The following is a 12325-nucleotide window of genomic DNA, read 5'->3' as shown; positions in this document are numbered from 1 at the left end:
TTCTTTCTGTTAGAACTGCCAGAGCTTGAATTTTCCTTGTGGGCCCTTACTTACTGTCATGATTTTTATTCCTCTATTTTGACTTTGTTAATCTTTTCTTTGGAGATTTTAAAATGTAGATAGCAAAATATTGTTTTGCTCCCCTAGTAAGTCTTTTGTCTTTTGTTAAAACCATTACTTGATAGATACTGAAATTCATCTTTGTGATAATGTTTTTGAAAAGACTGATTTAATCTGCTTTTGATTCAGTAGGATTCTTAGGTATTTTACTTTTGTGTGTGTGTTGCATTTTCTCATATTATTTGATCTATTAGCATAAGCTTTTATATTTGTCTTTTTTTAGTTCTGCCGTCTTTCTACTTTATGAATCATTTAAAATTGCACACTGCCTTCCTAAGGAAGTGATAATTCTTAAAATACCATGTTCAGACTAACTCATTCTTCCATTTCCTTATTGATTCAATAAATATCCAGTAGGTGCTGGACGTACAAAGACTAACAAGATGTGTGGTGTCCTCTAAATTATTTTCTTTAGAACATTGATCGTTAATTATTTCTGAAGTTGGTATTATATCTCTCCCTTTAATAATCATTATTTGGGTAGGATGTCTCAGTCATTTAGTACATGTTGGTTTAGGTGATGTCTTCATTAATAAGAATATCAAATGAAAAGAAAGTACAAGTGTTTTTAAAGTCCTTTAGAACTTCTCACAACATCTAATAGGTTCTCCTTAGTAGCTCCTTGTTATTTTGTGAATGTGACATTCTCTTACCCTTTTGAAGATACTTATTTTCCATCCCATTTGTTTGACTTTATCATAAATATAATGAAATCTTGGTCAACCAGATTTCCACTAGTTAACATTGTTACTAAGCTGGCACTATTTTTTGAGAGTTAGAAAAAGCAGAAAACTTGAAAAAAAAAACAACAAAAACAAAAACAAGAAAACCCTCAGATTTACATTAAAATCACTTTCCTAAATCCTTAAGCAATGGTTCTTAACATTTTTAGAGTCAAAGAACCCTTTGGCTATCCTAGGAAAGCTATAAACTTTCTATTTAGAAAAATGCACATAGAAAAAGTAATTCTGTATATAATTTCTGGGGTTTTGTGGAACTCCAAAATCTTTTTAGGGACTTTATATTAAGAACTTCTGGTGGTTTTTTTGTTTTGTTTTGTTTTTTGGGTTTTTTATTGTTGTTGTTTTTAAGATTTTATTTATTTATTTGAGAGAGAGAGAGAGAATGAGATCACAAGCAAGGGGAAGGGCAGAAGGAAAAGCAGACTCCCACTGAGCAGGGAGCTCGATGCAGGGCTCACTCAATCCCAAAACCCTGGGATCATGACCTGAGCCAAAGGCAGACACTTAACCAACTGAGCACCCAGGTGCCCCTTCTGTTTTTTAGATCAAAGAAAAACTGCTTCTTGCTAAAAATTCTGTTCTTCAGTGGTCAGGCTGATTAAATAAGGAACAGCACTCAGACCAGTTAAGTCTTCCTAAGACTAAAGAGGGAGAATGTGTTCCAGGCATCTACTGACTGTCTAAAGAGGGGCTTGAATTCCTTTGTGAAGAACAAAAAACTGCCAGCCCATCCTACCCACACCATATCTAGATCCTTCCACGAAATTTGCAGGTTGCAATAAATAGATAGAGCAACTACAGATGGGTAAAAGGGCATATTGTACAATGAGGGTTACAAAATATTTAAGGAAACCCACATTGTGAATGACTTAATACTCAAGGAAATAGAATTTGCAGAGCAAGGAGAATATAATTTAGAAATTACACATAATCAATATATTTTAGAGGGATGAGAGGCCAGTTCATAAAGGATCAATTGGGTATCTCTGTGTTCTAATTTCATTGATTATATTTAAAATTTCCATATAGATGTACTAATAAGCAGAGTAGAGACAGCTGAAGATCAGATTAGCAATCTGAAAGATTGAGCCGTGTAGTTCTTCTGGAATGCTGCATAGAGGGCACAAAGAATTGGGGTAGACCAAAGTTTTAATATCTATCTAATAGAAATTTCAGAAGGAGAGTGAAGGGAGTGAAGAGAGGAAATACCCAAATATATAATAGAAGAAAATTTCTTTGAGTTGAAGAAACTCACAGCTCCTCAGATTCAGGGGCCATTCAGTGCTGAGCAAGATGGCTAAAGAAAGACCCCCCCACAGGTTACCTACCAAAATGGCATTATTGATGGTAGAGGACAGCAGGTTGTTTTTTGTGCTGAAGTGAAAGAAAATCCATGAGCACCTGTTATGTGCCAGGTACTTTGCTGGGTACTTTGGTACGCAAAATTAGATGTGGTTCCTTGTGTTGTGGGGCTTCAGTCTAGTAAAGGAGAATGCGTGAGTTAAATAATTAATTATGTAAATAATTGTACAGCTACAACCTTAATTGGTGATACAAAGGATGCCTTGATAATATATAAAAGGGGCATTTGCCTCAATTAAGGATTTTAAGGAAGTCTTAAAAATGGATTAGATGTGAGATCAGTGAACAAGGTAGTTACTGGTGAAGGTGGGTGTATGAGTTGCTTAATTCTGCTGTAAAAATTACCACAAACCCAGTGACCTAAAACAGCATAAGTTTATTATCTTCTAGTTTTGGTGGCCAGAAGTCCTAAAATCAATGTGTTGACTAGGGTGTGTTCCTTCTGAAGCTTTAGGGGATAGTCCACTTCTTTCATTTTCCAGCTTCCAGAGGCTGGCTACATTCATCAGTGCCCCTTCTTCATCTGCAGATCTCTCTGTGACTCTGACCTCTTGCTTACATTGTCACATCTCCTCTCACAGACTCTCCCACCTTCTTCTCATAAGGACCCTTGTGAGTTCATTAGGCTTACCTGGGTAATCCAGGATAACCTTCCAATCTCAAGATCCTTAATCAAATCCACAATATCCCTTTGGGCATGTTAGGTAATATACTCAAAAATTCCAGGAATTAGGTCATGGACATGGTAGGGACAACATTATTATGGCTACCACATGGGAGAAAAAAGTATTCCAGAAAATGAGAAGAGCATCACAAAAGCCCTGTGATGGAGGGAGCATGGAATGTTCTAGAAAATGAAAGAAGGTCACTGTAGATGAAGTGTAGAGTGAGGGGAAGCATGGAATAAGATGAGACTAGAGATGTACTGGAGACAGACAATGCAGGACCTTGCAGACCATTTACTGGATTTGGGCTTTTATCCTAAGAACAGAAAGAAGCAACAGGTTCTGTGAAAAATGCTGTTGTTACTTTGATACATATTGCATTGAATCTGTAGATTGCTTTGAGTAGTATGGACATTTTAACAATATGGATTCTTCCAAGCCATGAGCATGGAGTATCTTTTCATTTGTTTCTGTCATCTTCAGTTTGTTTCATCCGTGTTCTTTAGTTTTTGGAGTATGGGTCTTTTACCTCCTTGGTTAAATTTATTCCTGAGTATTTTATTCTTTTTGGTGCAATTGTAAATGAGATTATTGTTTAATTTCTCTTTCTGCTATCTCATTATTAGTGAATAGAAATGCAACTGATTTCTGTATATTTTGTATACTGTGATTTTACTGAATTCATTTATCAGTTCTAGCGGTTTTTGGTGGAGTCTTGAGGGTTTTCTATATTTAGTATCATGTCATCTGCAAATAGTGAAAGTTTTACTTCTTCCTTACCAATCTGGATGCCTTTTATATCCTATTCCTGTCTGATTGCTGTGGCTAGGACTTTGATTCCTAGGTTGAATAACGGTGGTGAGAGTGGACATCCTTGTCTTATTCCTGATCTTAGAGGAATAGCTCTCAGTTTTTCACCATGGGGTGTGATGCTAGCTGTGAATTTTTCATATATGGTCTTTATTATATTGTGGTATGTTCCCCCTAAACCCACTTTGTTGAGAGTTTTTATCATGACAGATACTGGATTTTGTCAAATGCTTTTTCTGCTTTTATTGAGATGATCATATGGTTTTTGTCTTTTCTCTTGTTAATATGATGTATCATGTTGATTTATTTGTGAATATTGAGCCACCCTCTCATCCCTGGAATAAATCCCACTTGATTATGGTGAATGATTTTTATCATATTGTTGGATTCAGTTTGCTAATATTTTGTTGAGGATTTTTGCATCTATGTTCATGAAAGATACTGGCCTGTAGTTTTCTTTTCATGTAGTGCCTTTATACTGAGGGTATATTAATTTTCTTGATCTTTTCAAAGAATGAGCTTCTGGTTTCAGTGATCTGTTTTATTGTTTTTTAAGTCTCTATTTCATTTATTTCTGCTCTAATCTTTATTATTTCCTTCTTTCTACTGGCATTGGGCTTTGTTTGTTCTTCTTTTTCTAGCTCCTTTAAATGTTAGGTTGTTTACTTGAGATTTTTCTTGTTTCTTGAGATAAACCTGTGTTGCTGTAAACTTTTCTGTTAGAACAGCTTTTGTTGCCTCCCAAAGATTTTGGACTATTGTGTTTTCATTTTCATGTTCTCCACGTATTTTTTTATTTCCTCTTTGATTTCTTGGTTGACCCATTCATTGTTTAGTAGTTTCTTATTTATCCTCATGTATTTGTGTTCTTTCCAGATTTTTTCTTGTGATTGATTTCTAGTTTCATACTATTGTGGTTGGAAAAGATGGATGGCATGATTTCAATCTTTTCCAATTTATTGGGACTCGTTTTGTGGTCTAACATTTGATCTATTCTGGAGAATGTCCCATATTCCCTTGAAAGGAATGTGTAATCTGCTGTTTTTGGATTGAATGTTTTAATATATCTAATTTATCATTCAAAGCCACTCTTCCCTTGTTGATTTTCTGTCTCAATGATCTATCCATTACTGTAAGTGGATATCTCCTAATATTATTGTAGTACTGTTAATTTCTTCCTTTATGTCTGTTAATAGTTGTTTTATGTACTTAGGTGCTCTCATGTTCAGTGCATAAATATATACAATTGTTATATCCTTCTGTCAGATAGTTCCCCTTATCATTATGTAGTGTCCTTTGTCTCTTTTTACAGTCTTAGTTTTATAGTCTGTTTTGTCTGATAGAAGTTTTGCTTTCCCAGTTTTGTTTTTACTTCCATTTGCATGGTAAATGTTTTTCCATCCCTTCGTTGTCAATCTGCATGTGTCTTTAAGTCTGAAATGAGTCTCTTATAGGCAGCATATATATGGGTCTTGCTTTTTTATCGATTCAATCACCTTATGTCTTTTGATTGGAGTATTTAGTCCATATCATTTAAAATGATAATTGATAAGTATGTATGTAATGCCATTTTGTTACTTGTTTTATGGTTGTTTTGCAGTTCTTCTTTCCTTCTTCTCTTGCTCTTTCCTGTGTGGTTTGATGGATTTTGTTAGTGTTACGCTTGGATACCTTTCTCTTTGTTTTCTTATGTATCTATTACAGGTTTTTTATTTGTTACCATTAGCTTCATATAGAACATCCTATGTGTATAGCAGTCTACATTAAATTGATGGTCACTTAAGTTTTTTTTTTTTTATTATGTTATGTTAATCACCAAACATTACATCATTAGTTTTTGATGTAGTGTTCCATGATTCGTTGTTTGCGTATGACACCCAGTGTTCCATTCAGTACATGCCCTCTTTAATACCCATCACCAGGCTAACCCATCCCCCCACCCCCATCCCCTCTAGAACCCTCAGTTTATTTCTCAGAGTCCATAGTCTTTCATGGTTCATCTCTCCCTCCGATTTCCCCCCCTTCATTTTTCCCTTCCTACTACCTTCTTTTTTTTTTTTTTTTTTAACATATAATGTATTATTTGTTTCAGAGGTACAGGTCTGTGATTCAACAGTCTTACACAATTCACAGCGCTCACCATAGCACATACCCTCCCCAATGTCTATCCCCCAGCCACCCCATGCCTCCCACCCCCCACCACTCCAGCAACCCTCAGTTTGTTTCCTGAGATTAAGAATTCCTCATATCAGTGAGATCATATGATACATGTCTTTCTCTGATTGACTTATTTCGCTCAGCATAAACCCTCCAGTTCCATCCACGTTGTTGCAAATGGCAAGATTTCATTCCTTTTGATGGCTGCATAATATTCCATTGTGTGTGTGTGTGTGTGTGTGTGTGTGTGTGTGTGTGTGTGTATACCACATCTTCTTTATCCATTCATCTGTAGAAGGACATCTTGACTCTTTCCACAGTTTGGCTATTGTGGACATTGCTGCTATAAACATCGGGGTGCACGTACCCCTTTGGATCCCTACGTTTGTATCTTTGGGGTAAATACCCAGTAGTGCAATTGCTGGATCAGATGGTAGCTCTATTTTCAACTTTTTGAGGAACCTCCATACTGTTTTGCAGAGTGGCTGCACCAGCTTGCATTCCCACCAACAGTGTAGGAGGGTTCCCCTTTCTCCACATCCCTGCCAACATCTGTCGTTTCCTGACTTGTTAATTTTAAACATTCTGACTGGTGTGAGGTGGTATCTCATTGAGGTTTTGATTTGGATTTCCCTGATGCCGAGCAATGCTGAGCACTTTTTCATGTGTCTGTTGGCCATTTGGATGTCTTCTTTTCAGAAATGTCTGTTCATGTCTTCTGCCCATTTCTTGATTGGATCATTTGTTCTTTGGGTGTTGAGTTTGATAAGTTCTTTATAGATTTTGGATACTAGCCCTTTATCTGATATGTCATTTGCAAATACCTTCTCCCATTCTGTCAGTTGTCTTTTGGTTTTGTTGACTGTTTCTTTTGCTGTGCAAAAGCTTTTTATCTTGATGAAGTCCCAGTAGTTCATTTTTGCCCTTGCTTCCCTTGCCTTTGGCGATGTTTCTAGGAAGAAGTTGCTGCGGCTGAGGTCGAAGAGATTGCTGCCTGTGTTCTCCTTGAGGATTTTGATGGACTCCTGTCTCACATTTAGGTCTTTCAGCCATTTTGAGTCTATTTTTGTGTGTGGTGTAAGGAAATGGTCCAGTTTCATTCTTCTACACGTGGCTGTCCAATTTTCCCAACACCATTTGTTGAAGAAACTGTCTTTTTTCCATTGGACATTCTTTCCTGCTTTGTCAAAGATTAGTTGACCATAGAGTTGAAGGTCCATTTCTGGGCTCTCTATTCTGTTCCATTGATCTATGTGTCTGTTTTGTGCCAGTACCATACTGTCTTGAGGATTACAGCTTTGTAATAGAGCTTGAAGTCCGGGATTGTGATGCCACCAGCTTTGCTTCTCTTTTTCAACATACCTCTGGCTATTCGTAGTCTTTTCAGTTTCCATACAAATTTTAGGATTATTTGTTCCATTTCTTTGAAAGAAGTTGATGGTATTTTGATAGGGATTGCATTGAATGTGTAAATTGCTCTAGGTAGCATTGACATCTTCACAATATTTGTTCTTCCAATCCATGAGCATGGAACGTTTTTCCATTTCTTTGTGTCTTCCTCAATTTCTTTCATGAGTATTTTATAGTTTGAGTACAGATTCTTGGCCTCTTTGGTTAGATTTATTCCTAGGTATCTTATGGTTTTGGGTGCAGTTGTAAATGGGATCGACTCCTTAATTTCTCTTTCTTCTGTCTTGTTGTAGGTGTATACTGATTTCTGTGCATTGATTTTACATCCTGCCACTTAACTGAATTCCTGTATGAGTTCTAGCAGTTTTGGGGTGGAGTCTTGTGTTTTCCACATAAAGTATCATGTCATCTGCAAAGAGTGAGAGTTTGACTACTTCTTTGCCGATTTGGATGCCTTTTATTTCTTTTTGTTGTCTAATTGCTGTGGCTAGGACTTTTAGTACTATGTTGAATAGCAGTAGTGATAGTGGACATCCCTGCCGTGTTCCTGACCTTAGGGGGAAAGCTCTCAGTTTTTCCCCATTGAGAATGATATTCACTGTGGGTTTTTCATAGATGGCTTTTATGATATGGAGGTATGTACTCTCTATCCCTATACTCTGAAGAGTTTTGATCAAGAAAGGATGCTGTACTTTGTCAAATGCTTTTTCTGCATCTATTGAGAGGATCATATGGTTCTTGTTCTTTCTTTTATTAATGTATTGTATCACATTGATTGATTTGTGGATGTTGAACCAACCTTGCAGCCCAGGAATAAATTCCACTTGGTCGTGGTGAATAATCCTTTTAATGTACTGTTGGATCCTATTGGCTAGTATTTTGGTGAGAATTTTTGCATCCATGTTCTTCACAGATATTGGTCTGTAATTCTCCTTTTCGATGGGGTCTATGTCTGGTATTGGGATCAAGGTAATGTTGGCCTCATAAAATGAGTTTGGAAGTTTTCCTTCCATTTCTATTTTTTGGAACAGGTTCAGAAGAATAGGTATTAATTCTTCTTTAAATGTTTGGTAGAATTCCCCTGGGAAGCCATCTGGCCCTGGGCTTTTGATTGTTGGGAGATTTTTGATGACTGCTTCAATGTCCTTAGTGGTTAGAGGTCTGTTCAGGTTTTCTATTTTTTCCTGGTTCAGTTTTGGTAGTTGATACATCTCTAGGAATGCATCCATTTCTTCCAATTATCTAATTTGCTGGCATATAGTTGCTCATAATATGTTCTTTTAATTGTTTGTATTTCTTTGGTGTTGGTTGTGATCTCTCCTCTTTCATTCATGATTTTATTGATTTGGGTCCTTTCTCTTTTCTTTTTGATAAGTCTGGCCAGGGGTTTATCAATCTTGTTAATTCTTTCAAAGAACCAACTCCTAGTTTTGTTGATCTGTTCTACGGTTCTTTTGGTTTCTATTTCATTGATTTCTGCTCTGATCTTTATTATTTCTCTTCTGCTGGGTTTAGGCTTTATTTGCTGTTCTTTCTCCAGCTCCTTTAGGTGTAGGGTTAGGTTGTGTATTTGAGACCTTTCTTGTTTCTTGAGAAAGGCTTGTATTGCTATATACTTTCCTCTTAGGACCGCCTTTGCTGCAGCCCAACGATTTTGAAGAGTTGTGTTTTCATTTTCATTTGTTTCCATGAATTTTTAAAATTCTTCTTTAATTTCCTGGTTGACCCATTCATTCTTTAGTAGGATGCTCTTTAGCCTCCATGTATTTGAGTTCTTTCTGACTTTCCTCTTGTGATTGAGTTCTAGTTTCAAAGCATTGTGGTCTGAAAATATGCAGGGAATGATCCCAATCTTTTGGTACCAGTTGAGACCTGATTTGTGACCTAGGATGTGATCTATTCTGGAGAATGTTCCATGGGCACTAGAGAAGAATGTGTATTCTGTTGCTTTGGGATGGAATGTTCTGAATATATCTGTGAAGTCCATTTGGTCCAGTGTGTCATTTAAAGTCTTTATTTCCTTGTTGATTTTTGCTTAGATGATCTGTCCGTTTCAGTTGGGGGGGGGGGTGTTAAAGTCCCCTACTATTATTGTATTGTTGTCGATGTGTTTCTTTGCTTTTGTTATTAATTGGCTTATATATTTGGCTGCTCCCATGTTAGGGGCATAGATATTTACAATTGTTAGATCTTCTTGTTGGGTAGACCCTTTAAATAGGATATAGTGTCCTTCCTCATCTCTTATTATAGTCTTTGATTTAAAATCTAATTTGTCTGATATAAGGATTGCCACCCCAGCTTTCTTTTGGTGTCCATTAGCATGGTAAATGGTTTTCGACCCCCTCACTTTCAATCTGGGGGTGTCTTTGGGTCGAAAAGGAGTCTCTTGCAGACAGCATATCGATGGGTGTTGTTTTTTTATCCAATCTGATACCCTGTGTCTTTTGATTGGGGCATTTATCCCATTTACATTCAGGGTAACTATTGAAAGATATGAATTCAGTGCCATTGTATTGCCTGTAAGGTGACTGTTACTGTATATTGTCTCTGTTCCTTTCTGGTCTGTGTTACTTTTAGGCTCTCTCTTGGCTTAGAGGACCCTTTTCAGTATTTCTTGTAGGCCTGATTTCGTGTTTGCAAATTCCTTTAGTTTTTGTTTGTCCTGGAAGCTTTTTATCTCTCCTTCTATTTTCAATGACAGCTTAGCTGGATATAGTATCCTTGGCTGCACATTTTTCTCATTCAGTGCTCTGAATATATCATGCCAGTCCTTTCTGGCCTGCCAGGTCTCTGTGGATAGGTCTGTTGCCGATCTAATGTTTCTACCATTGTAGGTTACAAATCTCTTCTCCCGAGCTGCTTTCAGGATTTTCTCTTTGTCTCTGAGACTCGTAAGTTTTACTATTAGATGTTGGGGTGTTGACCTATTTTTACTGATTTTTGAGGGGGGGTTCTCTGTGCCTCCTGGATTTTGATGCATTTCCTTCCACAAATTAGGCTATAATTTGCTCCAATATACCTTCTGCCCCCCTCTCTCTTTCTTCTTCTAGGATCTCAGTTATTCTAATATTGTTTCGTCTCATGGTATCACTTATCTCTTGAATTCTGCCCTCATGATCCAATAGTTGTTTATCTCTCTTTTTCTTAGCTTCTTTATTTTCCATCATTTGGTCTTCTATATCACTAATTCTCTGTTCTGCCTCATTTATCCTAGCAGTTAGAGCCTCCATTTTTGATTGCACTGCATTAATAGCCTTTTTGATTTCGACTTGGTTAGATTTTAGTTTTTATTTCTCCAGAAAGGGTTTCTCTAGTATCTTCCATGCTTTTTTCAAGCCCAGCTAGTATCTTTATAACCATCAGTCTGAACTCTAGTTCTGACATCTTACTGATGTCCGCATTGATTAGGTCCCTGGCAGTCAGTACTGCCTCTTGTTGTTTTTTTTTTTTTGAGGTGATTTTTTACATCTTGTCATTTTGTCCAGAGGAGAATAGATGAATGAGAGAACAAAATGCTAACAGGGTAACAATGACCCCAGAAAAATATATGCTAAAGCAAATCAGAAGAGACCTGAAACTGGTGGAAAAGAAAGGGAAATAAAGGAAAAAGAAAAAAAAAGAAAAAGAAAAGCATTAAAAAAAAAAAAGAATATGGTCAGATATGATCAGGCTGGTGAATAGATCAGTGCCACACACTAGATTTTGGGCATATTTTGGTCTGTTAGAAGAAACTGCCTCCCAAAATTGTAAAGAAAGAAAAGCTTATATATGTACAAAAATAAGGGTGAATACGATGTATGGATGGAATATGACTGTATAGATGAAAATTATAAAAGATTTTATAAAAGGAATTGATAAGATAAGAAATTGGTTGAAAAAAGAAAGAAGAGAAATAAAAAAAAAAAAGGAGAATGTGCTCAGGTAGGAGAGTAGAACAAAGCCATACACTAGAGATTTAGGGTGTATTTTGGTCTGTTAGAAGAAACTGTATCCCAAAATTTTAAAGAGAGAACAACTTATATATATACCAAAAATAAGATTGACTACTATGAAGGGATGGAATATGACTCTAAAAATGAAAAATAAAAAAGATTTTTAAAAAAGGGATTGATAAAATGTTGGTTGAAAAGGAGAAAAAGAAAAATTCAAAAAAAAGAAAAGAAAAAGAAAAAAAGAAAATTAAAAAAATTAACTTTGAAAGACTAAAGAATCAGGGGGAAAAAAGCCATGAATTCTGTGTGCAGTATTCCCCTAGCGCTGGAGTTCTGCCGTTCTCATTGATCGGTAAACTTGGTCTTGGCTGGCTGTTCTTGCTGATCTTCTGGGGGAGGGGCCTGTTGCCGTGGTTCCCAAATGTCTTTGTCGGAGGCAGAATTGCCCCGCCCTTGCCAGTCCAGGCTAAGTAATCTGCTCGGGTTTGCTCTTGGGAGCTTTTGTTCCCTGCAAGCTTTCCGTTCGGCTTTGGAGGTGAAAATGGCGGCCTCCCAATCTCCGCCCCGGAGGAGCCGAGAACTTGGGCCCCCGCTCCTCAGTGCGCCCCCAGAGAAAAGCAGTCAGTCACTCCCGTCTCCTCGGTCCCAGCCACACTCTGTGCTCACCCGGCCTGTGACCGAGCATTTCTATCTCTGGCACCCGACCCGGTGTGGAGTCTCCAAACCCAGCAGATCCCTGCGGTGCACTTCCGGGCTGCTCCTCCTGGGGGGAGGAAGGGGAGTCTCCCCAGATCTGCCCTTGTTGGGTCCCTGCTGGAGGAGCAGTGGCCTGACTGCGCGGCGGATCACGGTTTATGACAACCCCGAGCTGAGAGCCCGCGCTTCGGCTCCGTCTCTGCAGCCGACTTCCCCATTCCAATACCCGGGAGCTCTGCCACACTCAGGCACACCCGGTCTTTCTGTGACCCTGAGGGTCCTGAGACCACACCGTCTCAGCGAGGGTTCCATCCCCCACTTAGCCACTGGATTGACATCCCTCAGCGGAGCCGACTTCTCAAAGTTCCGATTTTGTGCTCCGCGGCCCTATCACTTGCCACTAGCGGCTGACCTAGGCTCCCTCCTCCCG

General features: G+C 38.0%; 1 protein-coding gene across 7 annotated transcripts in view; it reads left to right on the top strand.

The window, feature by feature from the left end:
- The window catches only part of MGAT4A (alpha-1,3-mannosyl-glycoprotein 4-beta-N-acetylglucosaminyltransferase A), a 126321-nt gene that overhangs the window by 57188 nt on the left and 56808 nt on the right, over nucleotides 1-12325 (top strand). The window lies entirely within an intron of this gene.

Source organism: Halichoerus grypus, chromosome 10 (genome assembly GCF_964656455.1).
Source record: "Halichoerus grypus chromosome 10, mHalGry1.hap1.1, whole genome shotgun sequence".
In the NCBI taxonomy this organism is placed as follows: domain Eukaryota; kingdom Metazoa; phylum Chordata; class Mammalia; order Carnivora; family Phocidae; genus Halichoerus; species Halichoerus grypus.
Note: the sequence above shows the minus strand (reverse complement) of the source record. Positions and strands in the feature narration are given on the sequence as shown.